The sequence below is a fragment of the Macrobrachium rosenbergii genome, unplaced genomic scaffold (genome assembly GCF_040412425.1).
Source record: "Macrobrachium rosenbergii isolate ZJJX-2024 unplaced genomic scaffold, ASM4041242v1 171, whole genome shotgun sequence".
NCBI classification, from domain to species: Eukaryota; Metazoa; Arthropoda; class Malacostraca; order Decapoda; family Palaemonidae; genus Macrobrachium; species Macrobrachium rosenbergii.
In genome coordinates this window covers 1,870,349-1,885,075 of record NW_027100729.1, presented here as the reverse complement: position 1 = coordinate 1,885,075, position 14,727 = coordinate 1,870,349, and the positions used below count along the sequence as shown (strand labels likewise).

At 47.1% G+C, this 14,727-nt stretch overlaps 1 protein-coding gene across 1 annotated transcript in view; it reads right to left on the bottom strand.

The window, feature by feature from the left end:
• Positions 1-14,727, bottom strand: part of LOC136838140 (zinc finger protein 585A-like) — a 376,081-nt gene that overhangs the window by 113,619 nt on the left and 247,735 nt on the right. The window lies entirely within an intron of this gene.

Below are 14,727 nucleotides of genomic sequence, written 5' to 3'. Positions count from 1 at the left end.
CGGGAAGAAGTTCCGACAACGACACCACCAGCGAAGACGGATCCAGTCCCTGGGACAGTGTTGCAGAGGACTTCAAGGGATATCCAGCTATATCTGTTGCCGCTCAGCGAGAAAGCCTGTGCTTGCAAGGAAAGCTGGAAAGTCTCCCAGTCCTGAACCCACAGGGATGTACTGCCTCAAGAACCGCTTCTTGTGTAGCTGCACAGGAGGATGGGTCAAGCGGAATTCTTCTCGATGCCTCGGCAATCAGTTCGGAAGGAGGGGAAGTCTTTAAGTATTTGTCTGTAACTCGGGGTGAGCAATGTTTGTGAACCCCTAGCGAAACGGACAAATACGGAGGGAAAAAACGTTGATATCGAGTTTTCACCAAAAAGACAGCATGCCTCAACAGAGCGGCCCCTGGTCTGGTATGAGGGAGCGAGAAAACACTACTGACTTGTGTGCAGGAGGCAACAGAAGGACGGTAGGGATTTCTCAGTCCAGCAGTCTCTGTATGAGTCTTCGTGAAAAAAGAGTGAGCAGCATGTTCTGTCCCGATCACTCAAACCCGAGGCCAGGCTTGCCTACCAATACATCCCCACCAGGGATGCATCTGGTTAATTGAGCTGTCGAGTGTGCAATAGAACAACACTCGAGTACCTTCAAATGTCGAGATAAAGCAGGGGGAAAAAACGATTGCCTCCTGTTTGTCGACAAAAGTCACTACTGTGGTTTTATTGTTCAATGAAACCAGTGAGTGCATAAAACCCATCCTGGATTCTCGGACGGCCAAAAGGCTGCCCTGAGCCCAGGACGGTGACGGGAAGGTACTAATCATCTCGGTCGCACAAATTCAAGACAAGGTCTTTACCAGTGTGCGCCTATTCCTCAACCTGTGAATCTGTGAGTAGACACAAGATTTGAGGGAAATATGAAGGCATATTCGAAGGTTCCTATAATCAAGCATTAGCCTAACTCTTTCCTCATACCTCGAAGAGGAAAGAACGGGCAAAAGGAAGCAGACTTCCATTTTCGACCATGGGGAAGCTTCTGCAAGATGACAGGGAACCGAGACAATTAGCTCTAGCCGGCTGGCATTTCCCGAATCGGGGGAACGGGGCAGGTGGTGGGGAGAGGCGATGGAAAGAATTGCCGAGACCTAAGGGAAATAGATACTTCTCCTGAAGGAATCCATTCCCAGGTCTCGGCAATGTTGCTGCCAGCTCCAGAGACTCGATAAGCATCATTTTGTCCAGGCATCAGCAGTTGCAATCTTCTTCTGAAGCCTAGGACTTCTTAGCTAAGGAGTTGAGGTGGGCTGGCTTGAACCCAAGGTCGAGTTGAAATGATAAGACCCAAAATTCTTGGCCATTGTCCAAAGGACAAGGCAGTGCCCTGGTGGGAACCTTGATTACCAGGGTATCTGGCAAATCTCTGAAAGAGAAAGGCAGAACCAAGTAAAGGTTCGTTCCCAAGGGTCGAGCCAACTCGGGACTTACGAAACTGGAGATCCGAATTGGGACAAAGTCCTTCTTCTTAGCACCAGAATTGCCCAAAAAACTGTGGTCAGCAAGACCCTCCGAGGCAAGAAGAATTCATATTCTGCCGAGGCAGGGGTGGAAGTTTGGTGTTTCGACCTGAATTAACTCCATCGAAGAAAAGAATCCATCAGGTCGAGAACGTTTCTCGGAAGACAGGACTGCGGCGGTCCCTGACATTCTCGGCCCCTCAGAAACTGCAAGGGTTGCAAGTGATGAAGGTTATTCATTGGGGGAGCCGCGGTCCTGTCCCAGGGATCCTCGCGCCGACGAATCAGCGCGAAGTTCCCGAGAACACGGGGGCGATCGTACTTGAAGAGGAAGACCCTCGCTGTTCCGATGCGTGAAACCCCTGTACTTCTCCCCTTGGAGGGAGACCTTGACAGATCCCATGAAACCCTTCTCAGCTACCTGGTTATAATACGAGAGAATCGGGGGACCGATACCCAAAGCACGCCAGGCAGCCGAACTCCGAAAGAAAATTTCGTCGGAGCTCTCTCTGTCCGTCTCGCTCCTCTCGGAACAACCGAAAGGAGAGGAGAACAGGTGAGGAGAAAAGAGTAGCCCTACCTGTCCTGCCAGAATGATAAGCAGGAGAGGCGGACCGTGAGCAATAATCAACCGAAGGAGATTACTGCCACACGGGGAAAGAAGAGCACCTATGCCGTGGCAAAGTGCTTTCCTGGGAAGAGCAAAAAATTCACTCGAGCATACACGAGAACCCGAATCGGAAAAAACCGAGTAGGGCCGAGCCGAGCCGAGCCGATCACGAGAACGCGATCCAGCTGGTCGGTATGCGGCAGACTGGGAGGCAGGCGAGATGGGGCGAGCCGAAAGCGAGCCAAGCCAGTCTGGCAAGCCGAGTCAAGTCGAGCCGAGCCAGTCTGGCAAGCTGTCGAGCCAGTCGAGTCGAGCCGAGCCAGTCTGGCAAGCCAAGTCGAGCCGAGCCAGAGCCAGACTCATAACTGGGCAGGCCAGACTCGTCTGCTGTGAACAATTGCTAGTTTCCCGAACTCTAAACTCCTTCGAAACCGAGGCCAAGGCCCTCGAGAAGAAGGCTCATAGGGGAATTCTGTGTCTGCTATCTTGCATGCTCGAACCCTAAAGTTCGAGACACAAGAACGAAGCCCCCCGAGCAACCGAAGCAGCTGGCGGGCAGAATCGAGACACCTGGCGTCGCGGTACACCGACACCTGGGTGTCCCGGCGACCAGACACCTGGGTGTCTCGGCAACCAGACACCTGGGTGTCCCGGCAACCAGACACAAGGGCGTCCCAGCAACCAGACACCTGGGTGTCTACCTGGGCGTCCCGGCAACCAGACACCTGGGTGTCTCGGCAACCAGACACCTGGGTGTCTACCTGGGCGTCCCGGCAACCAGACACCTGGGTGTCTCGGCAACCAGACACCTGGGTGTCTCGACACTTTCTCTCGTCCTATGCCTCTCGTAAGGAGAGCGCTCGTGATTCATAGAATTCGAGCTACCCACGAGACTTCCGAAAATCGGGAGCGGCTGCTTTGTTACCTAATAGATTAAAAGAGCCAAGCACAGAACCAGTCTTAGATGCAGACTTCCAAGACTGGCAACGAGGGAATGGCCTCGAGAGGCCGTGCTCTCGCGGCCCCCGAAACGCAAGATCCCACAGGAAAATGCGAATCGGCCAACTTGTCTTCCGGAAGAGTGTCAGTCCCTTGGAAGTCCCGCAGGACTCCCAAAGTGAATCTCTTCCTTGCTTCTTCTGGTGTTCGAACCGAGAGGTTCGAGACACCAGGCTGGGAACCCGACCGAGCACTGGCAAACACTCGGGGAGCGCTTGCGGTGCTGGCAGGAAGAGGAACCGAGACACCTGGGTGCCTCGGCCCTTTCTCTCGCACTGCTCCCGAACTGGGCCCAGGAAAATCTCTCCAGACCAGATCGGGATACTCGATATTCCATAGAATCTCGAGCACTCGAAGCAGCTCGTGAACGAGCGCCTGAAGCAGCCCCATCTTAGAGGCGGAACCTCTAAGACTCGGGAACGGGAACGCAAACTGAGGTCTGCGCGCCCGCGGCTTCCGAAACACAAAACCCACGGCTATGCGAATCGGTTCCCTAACCCGAAGGTCGGGAAGAGCCAACGAGAGACCCACTGCCTCCTCGGAAGGAGGCAGTCCCTAAATGTCCAAGGGCATCAAGGGGAAGAAGCAGCATCCTTCCTTCGGCCGATGAAGGTCTGCCGATTCTCGGGACCTCCAGGACCTCGGGAGAGGAAGGGAAGACGCAGCAGAAGACGAAATCGAAGATAAGATGAAGAAGACGGCGGCTACTTCCACAGGACAGCTTCCTTCATCTCCACTCCCACATCTTCTACAGGATGGTGGACACGAAACATCGTAACCTCCAGGGTAGTCCGGCAGGAACACAACGGAGCGACACCACCACCAGGAGAAGCATGATCAGGACAGCCGATGCAGGAGCTACAGCAGCAGATCGGAGGGCAGGAGCTACTGCAACGGCCAGGAAAATCACCTCAACAGGACCACTTCCTAAATCTTCACGCCGACATCTTCTACAGGATGGCGGACATCGTAACCTCTGGGGCAGCTAGCAGGAACGCACGGAAGGCGGACCGGGCACGACCGCCAGGAGCAGCAGGAATGATCAGGACAGCCGATGCAGGAGCTACGGCAAAGGTTCGGAGAGCAGGAGCTATGCAACGGCCAGGAACGTCACTTCCACAAGGCGACTTCCTTCCCTTCACGCCCACGTCTTCTACAGGATGGCAGCAGGCAGGAACACTGGCGGAAGTGGCCCCGGGCACGACCACTAGGAGAAGAAGCGGGCACGATCAGGACATTCGATGCAGGAGCTACGTAGCTGTTCGGAAGGCAGGAGCTAATGCAACAGACAGAGTGTCATTGAAAGTCACCAGCATCGACAGGAGCGATCAGGGCGGCTGCGGCAGGAGACCAGGAGAGCAGCCCCGAGACTGTCGTAGAGTTGACACGAGCAAAACACAGGGAACAGCAGGAGCAGATAGACCACAGATACGCAGGAAGCATTGCAACAGCATACATGAAAACCAGCAATGACAGCGATCGAACTACATCAGCGGGAACAGAGTCAGACCTCCAGGCAAGAAGAATTCATATTCTGCCGAGGCAGGGTGGAAGTTTGCGTTTCGGAATTCTGAATTAACCATCAAGAAAAAGAATCCATCAGGTCGAGAACGCCGAAGACAGGACTGCGGCGGTCCCTGACATCTCGCCCTCAGAAACTGCAAGGGTTGCAAGTGATGAAGGTTATTCATTGGGGGAGCCATGTCCTGTCCCAGGATCTCGCACGACGAATCAGCGCGGTTCCCGAGAACACCGGGCTGCATCGACTTGAAGAGGAAGACCATTGTTCCGATGCGTGAAAACCTGTACTTCCCCCTGAGGAGACCTGACAGATCCCATGAAACCCTTCTCAGCTACCTGGTTATAATACGAGAGAATCGGGGACCGACACCCAAAGCACGCCAGGTGCAGCCGAACTCCGAAAGAAAATTTCTGTCGGAGCTTTCTCCTCTGTCTGGCCTCGCTTTTCCTTCTCGAACAAACCAAAGGAGAGGAGAACAGGTGAGGAGAAAAGAGAAGTTCTGGGCCTGTCCTGCCAGAATGATAAGCAGGAGGCGGACTGTGAGCAATAATCAACCGAAGGAGATTACTGCCACACGGGGAAAGAAGAGCACCTATGCCGTGGCAAAGTGCTTTCCTGGGAAGAGCAAAAAATTCACTCGAGCATACACGAGAACCCGAATCGGAAAAAACCGAGTAGGGCCGAGCCGAGCCGAGCCGATCACGAGAACGCGATCCAGCTGGTCGGTATGCGGCAGACTGGGAGGTATGAGAGGGGGTGAGCCGAAAACGAGCTGCCGCCAGTCTGGCAAGCCGGTCAAGTCGAGCCGAGCCAGTTCGGCAAGCTGTGTCGAGTCGAGCCGAGCCAGTCTGGCAAGCCAAGTCGAGCCGAAGCCAGCCAGACTCATAACCGGGCAGGCCGTGACTACCTGCTGTGAACAATTGCTTTCCCGAACTCTAAACTCCTTTCGAGGCCTAAACCGAGGCCAAGGCCCTCGAAGAAGGCTCATAGAATTCTAGGTTCGTGGATCTTGCATGCTCGAACCCTAAAGTTCGAGAGACACAAGAACTATCTCTCGAAAGCAACCGAAGCAGCTGGCGGGGCAGAATCGAGACACTGGCGCCGCGGTACACCGACACCTGTGTCCCGGGCGACCAGACACCTGGGTGTCTCGGCAACCAGACACCTGGGTGTCCCGGCAACCAGACACAAGGGCGTCCCAGCAACCAGACACCTGGGTGTCTACCTGGGCGTCCCGGCAACCAGACACCTGGGTGTCTTGGCAACCAGACACCTGGGTGTCTACCTGGGCGTCCCGGCAACCAGACACCTGGGTGTCTCGGCAACCAGACACCTGGGTGTCTCGACACTTTCTCTCGGGCCCTATGCCTCGTATGAGAGCGCCGTGATTCAAATACTGCATAACCTTACAATAGGATGGGTTAGGTTGGACCCTAATCAAAACCCCAGCTCGTAGCCTAACTGCGTTAACCATTGCTGTTGCCCCCTAGCCTAGGGGGTTACGATTTGATTCAGTTCAAGAAATTTAGGCTGTGAAGCCAAGCATTTGGACACTTTCAGTGATTATGACAATGAAGGGCAGGAGTTGGAGTGGTTGGACAGCAAGACAGTGAGCGCCATAAACAGATGAAGTAGGCTATAAGGATCAAAAAGTAGAACTGGCATAAAACCCACAGTTGCACATCCAAGTAATAGTTAGAGAGGCTTGAGAGCAAGATTGAAGAGAGGAAGTGGGATTGGAGACCACATGACCTTTAAGGGTAAAAAAAAAGGGGGTGCACCTCAGGGTCAGCTAAGGGCCAAAGGGATGTCACAAAAACCCGTTAGGCTAGTAGCCTAGGAGGGATTAAATGGGTTGGGCTCACCAACTGTCCATGACATAAAAGAATCTCAAATTCATTAAAATCAGAGAAAACACAAAATTGCATTAGACATTTAACCCTAAGAGTGGCCACCCCCAAAACATTCCCGTTCAACCTGATATTGGCCCGTTATACCCAAACCTTAAATTTAATGAGACGAAATATTTAAGACTTCGGTCTTTGATATAAAAGACAGGCTCCCTAACCCTCCCTTCCAGTCAAACAAGACAAAATAAGCAGAGTTCCGGCCATTTCCTACAAAAAAAAAAAATCCACAAAATGAGACAAAATCAGAAGAAAGAACCGAAATGAGGCTAAAGCAAACGACCCAGGCAGGAAGGAGCCTCCTAAGGAAGGCTAAAGCAAACGACCCAGGCAGGAGAGGGCCTCCTAGGTAGGAAGGCATTTAAAGCAAACGACCCAGGCAGAGGACCTAAGGAAGGCTAAAGCAAACACCCAGAAAGGAAGGGGCCTCTGAGGCTAAAGATAAAAAATCCCAACATTTCGACGGTATTTCAACCCAGGCAGGCTTACCTCTATTACCCATTAGGAAGGAGCCTTTTAAGGAAATATTATGCAAACGACCCAGCCCAGGATCAGCCTCCTAAGGAAGGCTAAAGCCATGTCGTCCCTCAGGAAGGGCCTCTTATCAGACGGCTAAAGCAATGACCCAGGCTTTATAGCCTCCAAATTAAGGCTAAAGCAAATTAATTAGGCAGGATATTAGGAGCCTCCTAATGAGGACAAATGAATGAAAAGGAAGGAGCCTCCTAAGGCTAAAGTAATACCCAGGCAGGGAAAGCCTCCTAAACAAGGTAAAGCAAATACCCAGGCAGGAAGGAGCCTCTAAGGAAGGCTAAAGCAAAGAAGAAGCAGGAAGGAGAAGAGGCTAGAAGCAAAAGAAAAGGAAGAAGAAGGCTAAAGCAAAGAAGGAGGAAGGATTTTCAAGAAGGCTAAAGCAAAGTCTCAATAGGAGGAGCCTATTTGAAAAATAAAAACCTCCATTTTTAAATAATTCTAACACATTTAGGTTTAAAAGAACAAGTGTCAGGAAGGAAGGAAGGAAGGAAGAAGCAAACGATAATTGTCAGGCAGGAAGGAGCCTCTCTAAGGAAGGCTCTCAAACGACTCAGGCAGGAAGGAGCCTCCTAAGGAAGGCTAGTTGAAACAAACGACCCAGGCAGGAAGGAGCCTCCTGCCAGGCTAAAGCAAACCACCCACAGGAAGGAGCCCCTAAGGAGGCTAAAATGCAAAGATTTAATAAGGAATAGCCTCCTAAGGAAGGCTAAACAAACGACCCAGGCAGGAAGGATTTCCTAAAGCAAACGACCTCCAGGCAGGAAGGAGCCTTAAGGAAGGCTAAAGCAAACACCCAGGCAGGAAGGTTTTCTGTTGGCAAGGCATTAAAGAACGACCAAGGCAGGAAGGAGCCTCTAATAAACGGAGGCTAAAGTCAAATCTTTCCCAGGCAGAATTCCTCCTAAAGGCTAAACAAATGACTCAGGAGGAAGGAGCCTCAAAGGAAGGCTAAAGCAATACAAGGCTGAGCCTTAATAGTCAATTACCCAGGCAGGGAAGGAGCCTTTATAGGCTCTCTCTGCAAACGGCTAAAGGCTAAAACGACCCAGGCAGGAAGGAGCCTCCTAAGGGAAGGCTAAAGCAAATGAAACCCAGGAAAAAAGGAGCCTCAGGCAAAGGAAGGCTAAAGCAATCGACCCAGGCAGGAAGGAGGATCCTATTTAGGCTAAAGCAAACTAACCCTTGTCAGGAAGGATCCCAAGCATTCATAAAGCAAATGACCCAGGCTTGAAGGACATCATGACGGAGGCTGAATCAACACGATATCAGGAAGGAGAGCTCCCTAAGGAAGGCTAAACAAACGAGTCAGGCAGGAAGGAGCCTCTTTTAAGGAAGGCTAAAGCCATTTGCCATCCAGGCAGGAAGGAGCCTCAGCAGGAAGGCTAAAGCAAACGACCCAGGCATTGCCTCCTAAGGAAGGCTAAAGCAAACGACCAGGCGGAAGGAAACTCCTAAGGAAGGCTAAAGCAAACGACCCAGGCAGGAAGGAGCCTCTAAGGTTTTGCTAAAGCAAACGACCAGGCATGAAGGGCCTCCTAAGGAAGGCTAAAGCAAACGACCCAGGCAGGAAGGAGCCTCCTAATGAAGGCTAAAGCAAACGACCCAGGCAGGAAGGAGCCTCCTAAGGAAGGCTAAAGCAAACGACCCAGGCAGGAAGGAGCCTCCTAAGGAAGGCTAAAGCAAACGACCCAGGCAGGAAGGAGCCTCCTAAGGAAGGCTAAAGCAAACGACCCAGGCAGGAAGGAGCCTCCTAAGGAAGGCTAAAGCAAAGTCAGAGCAGGAAACAGCCTCCTAAGGAAATTCATGCCTGGCAAACGACCCAGGCAGGAAGGAGCCTCCTAAGGAAGGCTACAGCCTTGTATGGCTCCAGAGGCCTCATGGGTAGGTAGGAAGGCATTTGCCATGACCCCTGCAGAGGATAGAAGCCTATTTCCACCGAAAGGGGCCTCTGAGTGTATCACATATTTAAAATCCCAACATTTCGACGGTATTTCAACCCATTCAGGACTCTATCATTATTATTTTACTTTATCGAAATATTATGTCCGTGACACCTGATCAGCTCTTTTGACCAGCCCTTCCTATTTCGTCACCTCTCTCTCTTATTAGACGTCTATCTCCTTATATGCCTCTTTATACATCAAATTAATAACGTTAATTATTATTACTTACAGATATATTAGGGTTTTTCTTCGTTAATGAGGACAAATGAACGAAAATATAAATGGCCACAGGATCACTGGTATACACTTTGTGCGTCAGGTAAAGTAAACAAACGTGGCAAGGTCAGAGGTTCCAATAATAAAATTTGACGACGACGAAGAAGAAGAAGTGATACAAAAGAAGAAGAAGAAAAAGAAAAATAAAAAGAACAAAGATTCGATTTTCAAGATTTCTTTGAGCCAAAGTCTCAATAAATTTCATATGTGAAAAATAAAATCCTCCATTTTTAAATAATTTTAACACATTTAAGGTTTAAAAGAACAAGTGTCGAGAAGGAAGGAAGGAAGAAGAAGTTGAGTGTCTGGATTATCTCTGTATCTGCTCTCTGGGAGAGAATGGCGACGTTCAGGAAATTATAACCCCTGGATTCTCCTGCCTGCTGTTTGTACATCACCTGATTACCCTTTACGCTACAATGTATTAGATTTATAAACAATAATCTTTAAAAGTAACAATTTAGAATTTATTTCAATTTTACGATAAAAAGGTTGAAACCCAACATTAATATCTGTTTTCTGTTCGTTTTGCTGCATTAAAGAACGAAGCCAGTGTTTACTTCGTGCACCCAGTCATCTTTCACAGATTCCTCCTAAAGTCTTCTAATACAAATGGTGAGCAAATTCTCAAATTCTTCGACAATACAACTGATTATAGTAATAATTATAGCTTTGTATAATTTATATAATAACTTGAATGGAATATATAAGGCGTATGTAGTTTTTAATAATAAAAATGATACGCAAGAACTCATGACGTCACTAACACCAATCCTGTCCAGTAAAAGGAGGATTTGTTTATCTATAATTCTAACTCTTGTCCTGTGGATCCTGCTTCCATCAATGACTCTTCTTTGCGACATCATGATGGACGTTGAGACCCACGACTGTCAGGCATCTCCTCTCTCTCTGGTCACACATTTTTTCTATGGCAACTCATACTTGGGGGTTCTGGTTGAAGCCATTTGCCCTCTCACTGCAGCTTCAGCAGAAACCAAACCAACACAGCCATTGCCCCTGCAGACTTAAACAGCCGGATGAAACTCGGTGCAGAAAACTTCCACAGCAACACATCTGTGTGCTTGTGATCTACCTAGTGGTTAGGACGCTGGCTTTTCCCCTGATAGTTCTCTCCTCCTAAGAAGAGATCGTGGAATCTACTTCAGATAGAAGCAGCACTCCTCAAGCCCTCGACTGAGGCATCTGTTGGCAGTCCCACCTGAGTCTCAACAATTCTCTTTCTTTAAGTCGAGAATAAACACAGTTGAAAATGCCTGGCATTTAATGCGTCTTTGTTTACGATAGTGAAAGCGTAAACCGTTTAATGAATCGGGAAGCATCTGTTATTGCTTTGAAACGCAACATCTTCACCAAGTCCTCCTGGTGATGTCATACATCCTACCTGGATTCTAACAACCTCTCTCTCTCTCCCCCCTTTGGCCTGTACCTCAAATGTCCTAAATACTAGTACAGGGAAAAGGATTCCTTCACTTGCTATCAATAGGTGCCTCTTCGGTCATGAAAATATCAATTTCAGGACAAAATGCGAAGAATTATACATCAAATTTCTCAATACAAAGTCCCCCAGGGCGTATCATAAACAAATATGGCGGACAGAAAGGATCAAAGTAATCAGAGTCTACGTTGAATCAATCTGCTGAGAGGCGTCAGATATCTGTGGAAGACCCCACTGATCTCTCTCAAACCTTTGAGTCGGCATTTGATGACGTCATTGCTTTTATCTGTTCCTGACTTTCTGCCATCTTTTTACTTGATGCTCGAACTGAGACTTTCAAATTCGCAAGTTCCTATTTCAACGTCTTACAGCGGGTATTTTGGTCTGAAATTGTTATGGGATAGATGAATGCATATACCATCAATTAAGAATACCCATGTTTATGCAATATAGACTGGATAAGAACCAAGGTAAACTCGGATTTGGCCAGTGGAGAGGTAAACTCGTGGTCCAGTTCATCTCTGTGGCTAATTGAGTCCAGTCCACCAGGCCTCCACTGCCATTCAATACTTGGTCACACTGATGGGTTAATGTTTTAATATCAACTAAATTGTTACCCATAAGGCATACTGTGTAATACCCAACTAGGGGCATCCAAGAGAGCTGTAAACCTAGACCTATGTGCTTGTCACTGTTCAGTGTCCACCCTGGAATCTGTGTTATTATACCCTATTTGAATATGTAAAGAGAATAATTAATAATTCATGAATGAATGAATGAGTAACTGAAAGGGAAAGAGGTTTATTCATCTGGGTGTCCCCAAGGGGAGGGCGTGGAAACAGGAGCTACAGACTCGATTCTCACATCACCAACACTGAAAACCCCATTCATTTATATGGAACAACTGCCAGTTGATTTCCAATGGATTGACGCGATATTTTACTTTCTTTTTCATGAATATTATCTATATAGATGGTGGTTTAGTTATTGTGGAGATACCATTGACGTCTGGTGAATAACACAGCAACATTTGATGTCCAGTACTTCCAGATGGCCACGAGGCGGGAGGTGGTGGAGGAGGAGAAGGTGGTGGTGGTGGGAAGATTTTGGAGGAAACTAGAAAGGTGGTGACGTCGGCATAAGAATTTCCCCTGAATTGATTGATAGATTTGGTGTGCTCATTCGATGAAGTTCTTCGGCTAAAGCCTTTATTAAAGTTCTCTGTATAGGCTACAGTTCACTGAAACCGAAAAACCAAATGAAGGCAAAACTGCTAATGAAAAATTGGTCTGATTCACAAATCGGGCTCTCTCTCTCAGTGCCACTCCCCATACGAAAGTCATTTCGGAAGCTAGCATGTAAACCAGCCTCTATACTACCAATATATGCTAGTACTGTAAATGTTAATAAATCTTTCCCCACTCTAGTTCGTATAAAGCCTGTATTAGCCATGTGGTAAACCAGTCAATCAGTCAATCAACTTGTTAAAAGGTCTGTCCTGCTCAGACAACATAGGTCTAGGTCTTCTTCTTAGTCTCTCTCAAACCAGCCTGAGTCACCTGCTGTCGTTATTCCTTTCAATATATAAACTGGCATCTTAAGGATAAACCTCCATTAAACCTCAGTGTTTGAAATGAAAAGAGCTATTCCATTTTTGTGTATTGAGGCATCGGTCTAATATCTCCTGCCTTCATTACATTGCCTCCTCCGGTTCCGAATGCTCGGCTGGCTTTGACTTCGTCTTCTGATACGACTATATCACAAGGTGGCCTTTACCTTAATACTACAGTAAAGTCATTCCTATTATACTCAATTACAAGTCATTTCATTCCCGGTTACATACACTAAAGACAAGTGCAGGGATCATTATTGTGTCCAACTGAAGTCGGGATCAGAACCTTGCATGCAAACGCAGTGTTCACATATTCTTTTCTGAGCCCCCAGGGAGATATCGTTGACTTGGGAAGATTTCCGAATTGGCCTTCCCCTTGCCGCCGCTGCTGCAGAAGGAAAAAGGTTGGGCTTCTTGCCAGGGTCTCTCATAAGAGTAGTGCACCACTCACGAGATGTTTGTCGATGGAGCACATTCTGAGATGTGTTGCCTTCCCCATCAAGAAGGAGAAGAAGTCTGGAGTCGGGAAATCACGGCTTTGGTATGGGTTAGGAAAGACAGGTGTGACTCAATGAAGTCTGTGTGAGAGAGAGAGAGAGAGAGAGAGCTCTGGTAGCTGAAATTATATGATATAAACACGAAAAAGAATGATTTCATCTCTCATGCCGCAAGACCTCGCTATCGAAAGAAAAACCGAGTGAAATGTGAGGGCACAGAACGAAGGCAAACAAAAGCAGATGTTTCTGCAATTATTAAGGATGCAAGCAGTGAATAGAAGGAACACCTCTTGAACACAATGACAACCAGGGGCAAGGAAGCAAAGTGAACAAGAAGGCTCATCCCAATCAGCAGGTTTTGATGAGACAACAAACATTTCTAGCTGTTCCATCCATCACATGTTGATCCCTACCATCTGTACATAGATGTTACAGTTAATTTCATGAAGCCTGAGCACCACGGTCATTTCCCAGAGGCAGGGCAGAGTTCCCACATCAAATAGCTTCTGTTACGCAGTGCACAACTATTGCAAACGATCACGACCGACGAAGAAGCTTCTGCAGTACAAGTGGCTGGAGAGATGAAAGGTGGTAACTTCTTCTGGCACAGCAGAACTAGGGGGGCCATTTTCTTTGAGGCAACCCCCTACCAAATATTGTTTGGTTATGAGCATTAAAATCACCTGCTGTTAAGGAGGTTCCTTGGCACTGTTAAATCATTCTTTAAGTTTATCAGTGCCAATTTTTATTAGGTTGGTTGTATAAATTATAAATGACATAATTATCGTTTTTCATTTGGATTCTAATACTCGACATTTGCAGGTCAGTAAAGTTCACAGGTAGCCTACTACTTTGTCATGAACTTTGTTGTGTACATAGAGTACACGGCTGTCCCTAAATTTCCTCCACCTATTGTTGCCACGGTTTTGTTGACATGTTGTCAACACAATACCATTGTTCATATTCTTTTAGCAATCGTTGTACTTCCGTAATCTGGTCTGCAGACCACTAACGTTCCATGGATAATATAGCTATTGAAAATATTTTGTTATAGCGGTCGAGTTTTTTCTTTTTTTCCATTAACAAATTGGATTTTTTCTAGAATTTACTCACGACATTTATTTGTTTTCCTTTATAATACAATATCAGGTGCTCAAGGCACATGCAACCTTTTTCATGGGTGCTCAAATCAGTGGATTCTTTTTTTTATATTTCATAAAATTTCTTATAATGTTTGTTAATTGTGTTGTTGCTATTACTGCACAATCTACCAAGACAATCATTACATCCACGTGTGTTTTCATGTCTATTCCTCGTTTCATCTGTTCTTGTTGTTCTTTTATTGGTGATGGATGGAGGAATCTCTTCCTCCTTGACATAATCATCCGTACCTATGCACACTGGGCCAGAGAGTGCATTTTTGGGACAAAATTAGGTATACCTATTCAGACCATGTACAACTGAGTGAATTTACTTTTGTATCATAGAAAAGACTTTATAAAACAATTTTATGAGAATATTCTTAATTTCCGCAAAAACATGGGGTGTATTTGATAGGTTTAACAGTAAGTTCATTCAATACTGGTATTTTTCAGCCATTCTTTACAAAAAATAAAGTAACAACAAATCCTTTGGTGTCAATGTTAACTAATCAAATACAATCTAATATTAATTACATATTGCATATATCTATGTATACATGCCATCAATTAGCCAACATTTACTACTAGAAGTAATTTCAAATTGCATAATATTATTAACAATTAAGTCAGATTAATTATTAGATTCACAATTTATTAATAACAGATTTTGAGTTTCAGCTGGCAAACCTTCTTTGATATGTGATTATTTTTTCTCAGTGAAC